The following is a 5,906-nucleotide window of genomic DNA, read 5'->3' as shown; positions in this document are numbered from 1 at the left end:
CAGGAAATCAATCATTGATTTGTAAGGGTTAATCACACACAAGCTCATCACAACTGTATATTTATGGAGTAAATGAAAACTACAACTTCTCCTCCAAAAATCAGGTCCTACGTGGACAGTGAGTTAAAAATGATTCAGCAGTACAACAGCAAATTTAAAATATTATTATTAATATATATACTCACACATAGTGAGAATACACTTCTTCTCAGGCCCCAAAACCTGATGCCAATAAGGCCACTAGTCCAAGCACAGACTGTATAATACAGATGTGTGAATTTGGCCCAACTCACACTGTCTATGTGCAGAATCTCCAGCGTATTTCTATGCAATGTAGCTTTACACTGCTAAGAGTTGACAAAGAAACCTATCTCAAGCAGGAGGCAGGGATGCAGAGTAAAGCTGCATCAATTATAATACACAAGGACAGACAAGAGTCTGTCTCGAAGTAGAAAATCAGTGAATAAATTGAGCTGTTGATGACAGCACCATCCTGGACAGCACCATGACCGCACCATCCTGGAAAAGACCTGACATCCACCATATATTACTGGAAGGAACACACGCACAGGAGTGAAGTCTGAAACTAGGAGCAGGCTGTAGATTGCAAAGAAAGTGGAAAACCCCTTTAATCTTTAGATGGAGACCATAAGAAAAAACAAACAGCTCAAATGTAGCTCCTACCACTGCTGCATTCTACTGGCTGAATGGTTCACGAATCAGATTGTTCAATATATTAATTCAACAGTCTTCAGGCAGATTTTTCTATGTCAATAGTTCCTCATAGCTCCTCCCTGATATCTTTATGGAACCATCATATACATATAACGCAGCATGAAGGGTCTCAGTGAAGGAGGCAGTGAAGGTGTGTAAGTGTCTGATGGGGTCACACAGCTCATAAAAGGACAGCTGCCCGGCCTCATAATCCAGATATATCTGGAATCTTTCATTGGAGATCTGGTGAGGTAACGGGATCTCTTCACTGTCATGTATTACTGAATACTGATTGTTATACACTCCGCATAAAGCCCAGGACTTGTTATTATTTCCAATGTATGATTGATCTCCCCCTCCTGTCTATACTGAGGTAAGACATCCCCACCATCCACAAATCCGACTCACTCATCTCCACATCCCAGTAATGTCGTCCTGAGGTAAATCCCCTCCTGCTCATCACCTGATTATACAGGAATCTCTCTGCTGTTTCTGGACGATTCTTTGTTATTCTTGTCCAGGTCGCAGTTTTCAGGTCGTCTGATATAAGGAGATTATTATCAGCCGTGTTTACATCCAGTAATATGTCTGCAGGATCCTGCACATAGAAGATCACATTTACATCTCTTATCATAGCAGATAATGTGTGTGATATGTGTGAGATCAGCTCCGCACCCCGATCACCTCCATCATGTCTCCCTGTGTCCTCATCACCTCCATCATGTCCTCCTGTGTCCTCATCATCTCCATCATGTCCCCCTGTGTCATCACCTCCATCATGTCCTCCTGTGTCCTCATCACCTCCATCATGTCCCCCTGTGTCCTCATCACCTCCATCATGTCCTCCTGTGTCCTCATCACCTCCATCATGTCTCCCTGTGTCCTCATCACCTCCATCATGTCCTCCTGTGTCCTCATCACCTCCATCATGTTCCCCCTGTGTCATCATCACCTCCATCATGTCCTCCTGTGTCCTCATCCCCTCCATCATGTCCTCCTGTGTCCTCTTCACCTCCCTCCTCCTCAGGATCACACAAGTCACCGGTGTCTGGATCCTGTAAGACAGTCAGTGGATCAGTCATGTTACACAGCTCCTCAATGTGCCTCATCTTCCTGGAAAACGAATCCTTTATCTCCAGCTTCTGGATCGTATCAGACAATGACGTTCACACACCTCCTTTTTCCACCCAGAGTTCTCAGTCAGGATCCTCTTCTCCAGGTCGTCCACCCTGAGTCTGTACACAGGGAAGTGACTCTCTCAGCTTCTCCAGATGCTTTTTCTTGAGCTTTTCTCAAGCACTCATCCAAATTCTGGACTCTTTCCTCAATCTTCTTTCTCTTTGTGATCAGTTTCTGGAGAACATTGCTCCGTTTCTTCTTCTTGTCAGAGGCCTCATCCAGAAGCTCCAATCTGTGTCCACAATGTTCTCTGGCCAAACTGCAGGACACACAGATACAAGCAGCGTCCTCGGTGCAGTAATATTCCAGGATCTTCTTATGGACAGAACATTTCCTGGTCTCCAGAGAAGTGCTGGGATCAGTGAGGACGTGTTCTGCTCCTTGGCTGTGAACTCTCAGATGATTATCACAGAGAGAAGCTTCACACAGCAGACCGGATTGGACAGCAGGTACAGGTCCAAAAAGTAAGTGCAGCAGATCCCGGTGATCCCCTCCTGATGTGGATGATTAGACAGGAAATTCTCCACTACATTACACAGAGTTATGTTCCTCTTCAGTGTCGGTCGCTCCTGAAACTCTTCTCCACATTCTGGACAGGAATAAACTCCAGGCTCGTCCAGTGTATTCAGAATCTAATTAATACAGTCCCAGCAGAAGTTGTGTCCACCTCCAAGGGGTGCAGGATCTGTATAAAGGGTCAGACAGATGGAACATTTCAGACCGTGTCTCAGGCCAGCAGATGCCGTAGCTGAAAGAACTGAAAGTAAAATTCTTCAACAAACACCCCCGGGGATGTTACCACATTTATCAGAAAGGGTGAGGCTCAACTTTATTCTAACTGCTAACTATTCTTGAAAATGAGTGAATATGAAATACTATCCTCGCAGACAATACAACATTGATAGCAACAAGAGAAGATAGAATGAAGGACTTATTATGGAGTGTCAAGATGGAAAGCTTGAGCATGGGAATCCTACTCAATACAAAGAAGGCAAAGATATTTACTACTGCCAGGTACCACCAGGACACATTTGAGATGGACGGCTACGAACTAGAAGTTGTGAAGGACTTCAACCTTCAATGATCACTCAAGATGCAGCAATGACGACGGGCGTCAATAGGAGAATAGCTATGGGCAAATCAAATCAACAATGAAGTCACTGGACAAGGTCTTCAAATCGAGGAACATTTCACTGGCGACGAAGACACGGCTCGTACATAATCTGGTCTTTTCTGCAGTAACACATGGAAGCGAAACCTGGACAATAAAAATACAAGACAGAAGAAGAATCAACGCTTTCGAGATGTTTTGCTGAAGAAGGATGTGATCAATACCATGGATGGCAATATGAACAAACAAATAAATTTTGAAACAAATCAAGCCGGACATGTCACTTGATGCAAGGATCACAAAGCTACGACTTGCCTACTTTGGCCACATTATAAGAAGAGAGCAATCACTGGAGAAGGACATCGTGATCGGAAGAATAGAAGAAACAAGGGTAAGAGGAAGACCAGCAACCCGATGGCTTGATACAATCAAGATAACAGTGGAGAAGACCCTGGTGAACCTATCTAGGCTTGCACAAGATCAATCTTCCTACAGAGCGTTCATCCATCAAGTCGCCATGGCTCGAGAACGCGCTGAAGGCCATTAATAATAATAATAATAATAATAATAATAATAATAATTATATGAGATTGCAAAAGAAGCAAGCAAATAAGATTCCAATAGTTACTTAATTCTTGAAATGGTGACCTTTCCCATTAAAACCCCCTGCTATTGATCTGCTGTCTATAAGCTCTTCTGCCTAGCATTTCTTAAGGCCCCCATACAAGTTAGACTAAGGTCGGCAGAACCTGAAATATCAATGGGATTGGCTGACGGTCTAATGTGTATGGGGTGCCAGCCGACTGATAGTAAGGAGAGATGTCGATCGCTCATGTCCGATTCCGGACTGTCAATTGCATTGTTCTACCTGAGATAAGCAGACATGTCAGCCGGAGGCTTTCTCATAGAGAACATAGGAGCTTGAGTGGTTCTGTGTATGGGAGTGTTGGCCGAGATGGCTGTCAGCCGAACAATCTGCCAGCCCTCTAATCTGTATGGCCGGCTTTATACCTACTTATGTCCTTATCAGGAAAAATAATTAAACCGCTGGTTGTCATCCACCCAGTCACATCCAAAAAGTGGTGCCTGTGAGGCTGAAAGTCCGTCTACCACATACAGTATGTAGACACCAGTAATGGTCATGTTAGGTGGGGGCCCCTGTTACAGATGACTGCTGGTGTGATCACGATAACACAATGCAGATATCATCATCTAGATGTAATCAAGAATATTTTCCTAAACTGACAGCAAGCAGAAGTCTTGTAAATAACAAAGAAAGATGTTTCATTTTACAATGTAAAGTCATAAGGCCTAATATTCCCGATGCGCCGGCTTCAGTCTCCACTCACAGGACAGATCACAAGAAAATGTTCTTATCATTTGTTTTAATGCATATAAGTCAGAGTAACAATAAATCAATCATTGATCTGAAAGGTTAATCATGCAAGCTCATAATAGCTGTCCATAATATGGCAGATTCTTCATTTTCAGTAGTTTCTTGCTCTGTAATCATGAAAGTTAATTAAAGTTGAATTCTGGATACACATGGGAGTCAATGTGAGATCAGCTCACACTGTCTACATTATCTGTGTAATTCAATACCGCTTTACACTGCTAGGAGCTGACAGGGTGAAACCTATCACAAGCAGGAGGCAGGGACATAGGCTGAAGCTGGATAACTAATAATTTGCAGTTTGAAAGGGAAGACATTGTATATCACAAATCAGTGCGCTTTGATAGGACTCAGAGCAAAGCAAGTGCAGTATTCAGAATTTTTCCCTTGCACAAGAGCCAGAGGGATCATCTGAGATATAGAGGAACATATCAAAGGGGAAAAGGAGCTAAAATGGCAGACAGCATGAATGTAACCAAGTAAATAGCCAGCTCACCATTACATTACAGGACTGCTCCGGCGGATGGACACACGCCACTGTCTCTGCATTATGCACAAGCTATTGGTTGAGCTCCTGGAATCCCTTCTTAAAATCCAATGTTAATTTAGAAATTGTTTACAAGTAGTACAACACAATATAGCTGGAGAAAAATTGTCAGCTCCACCAACACGTTTTTGATGCACTATGTTGTGACCAGGTTTTGGCTGCACCATGTCAGAGCAGCATGTTGTAGGAGAAAAGACCCCGATTCCAGTGATGTGTCACTTACCGGGCTGCTTGCTGCAGTTTTAATGAAAAAAATTGCAGCCAAAAAGCCATACTTTCCACATGGAAACAAGGCCAAGTGATTAAACTATGCAAGAAAGCATAAGAACTGGATGCGGAAAATGGTAGCACGTGCGCTGGAGTGAAGAGTCAAAATGCAAAATATTTGGCCAAAGGGCTGGAGAGCGGCACAATAATGAGGGTCTGCAGGGACAGTGAAGCGAGGTGGTGTGTGTGTGTGGGGGGGGGGTCCTGCATGTTTGTGGCTGCATTTCAGCAAACAGAGTTGAGGATTTGATCAGGATACCATCAGGGAGGCGTCTGATTGGCTCCAAATTGATTCTGCAGCAGGACAACGACCCCAAACATCAAGCCAATGTCATTAAAATTGAGCAGTCCTGGAAATGATGATCCTGCCCCCGAAGAGCCCTGATCTCACATCATCCAGTCTGTTTGGGATCACATGAAAAGACCGAAGGATCCGCACAAGCCTCATATCAGAAGATCTGGGGTCAGGTCTCCAGGATGTTTGGAAAAGTCTCCTGCTGAGTTCCTTCAAAAACTGTGTACAAGAGATAGAGAAGAAGTAACGAAGGCAAATGGTGGTCAGCAGATATTGGTCTGATTCATTTTGCTAATTGATAAAAATAAAGTAATAACACTTCTGTTTTTGAAAATATTTTTAGGCTCTGTTCAGATGCTGCATTTTTTTTTACTGCAGAAAAGAAGCTGCTTTTTACAGT

At 43.4% G+C, this 5,906-nt stretch overlaps 1 pseudogene; it reads right to left on the bottom strand.

Annotated features, from left to right (window-relative positions):
* On the bottom strand, positions 1-5,217 carry LOC141164088 (E3 ubiquitin/ISG15 ligase TRIM25-like; annotated as a pseudogene).
* Positions 5,218-5,906: the final 689 nt, after the last annotated feature.

Source organism: Phyllobates terribilis, unplaced genomic scaffold, assembly GCF_046119375.1.
Source record: "Phyllobates terribilis strain yellow unplaced genomic scaffold, ASM4611937v1 Scaffold_10__3_contigs__length_209671492, whole genome shotgun sequence".
NCBI lineage: Eukaryota > Metazoa > Chordata > Amphibia > Anura > Dendrobatidae > Phyllobates > Phyllobates terribilis.
Note: the sequence above shows the minus strand (reverse complement) of the source record. Positions and strands in the feature narration are given on the sequence as shown.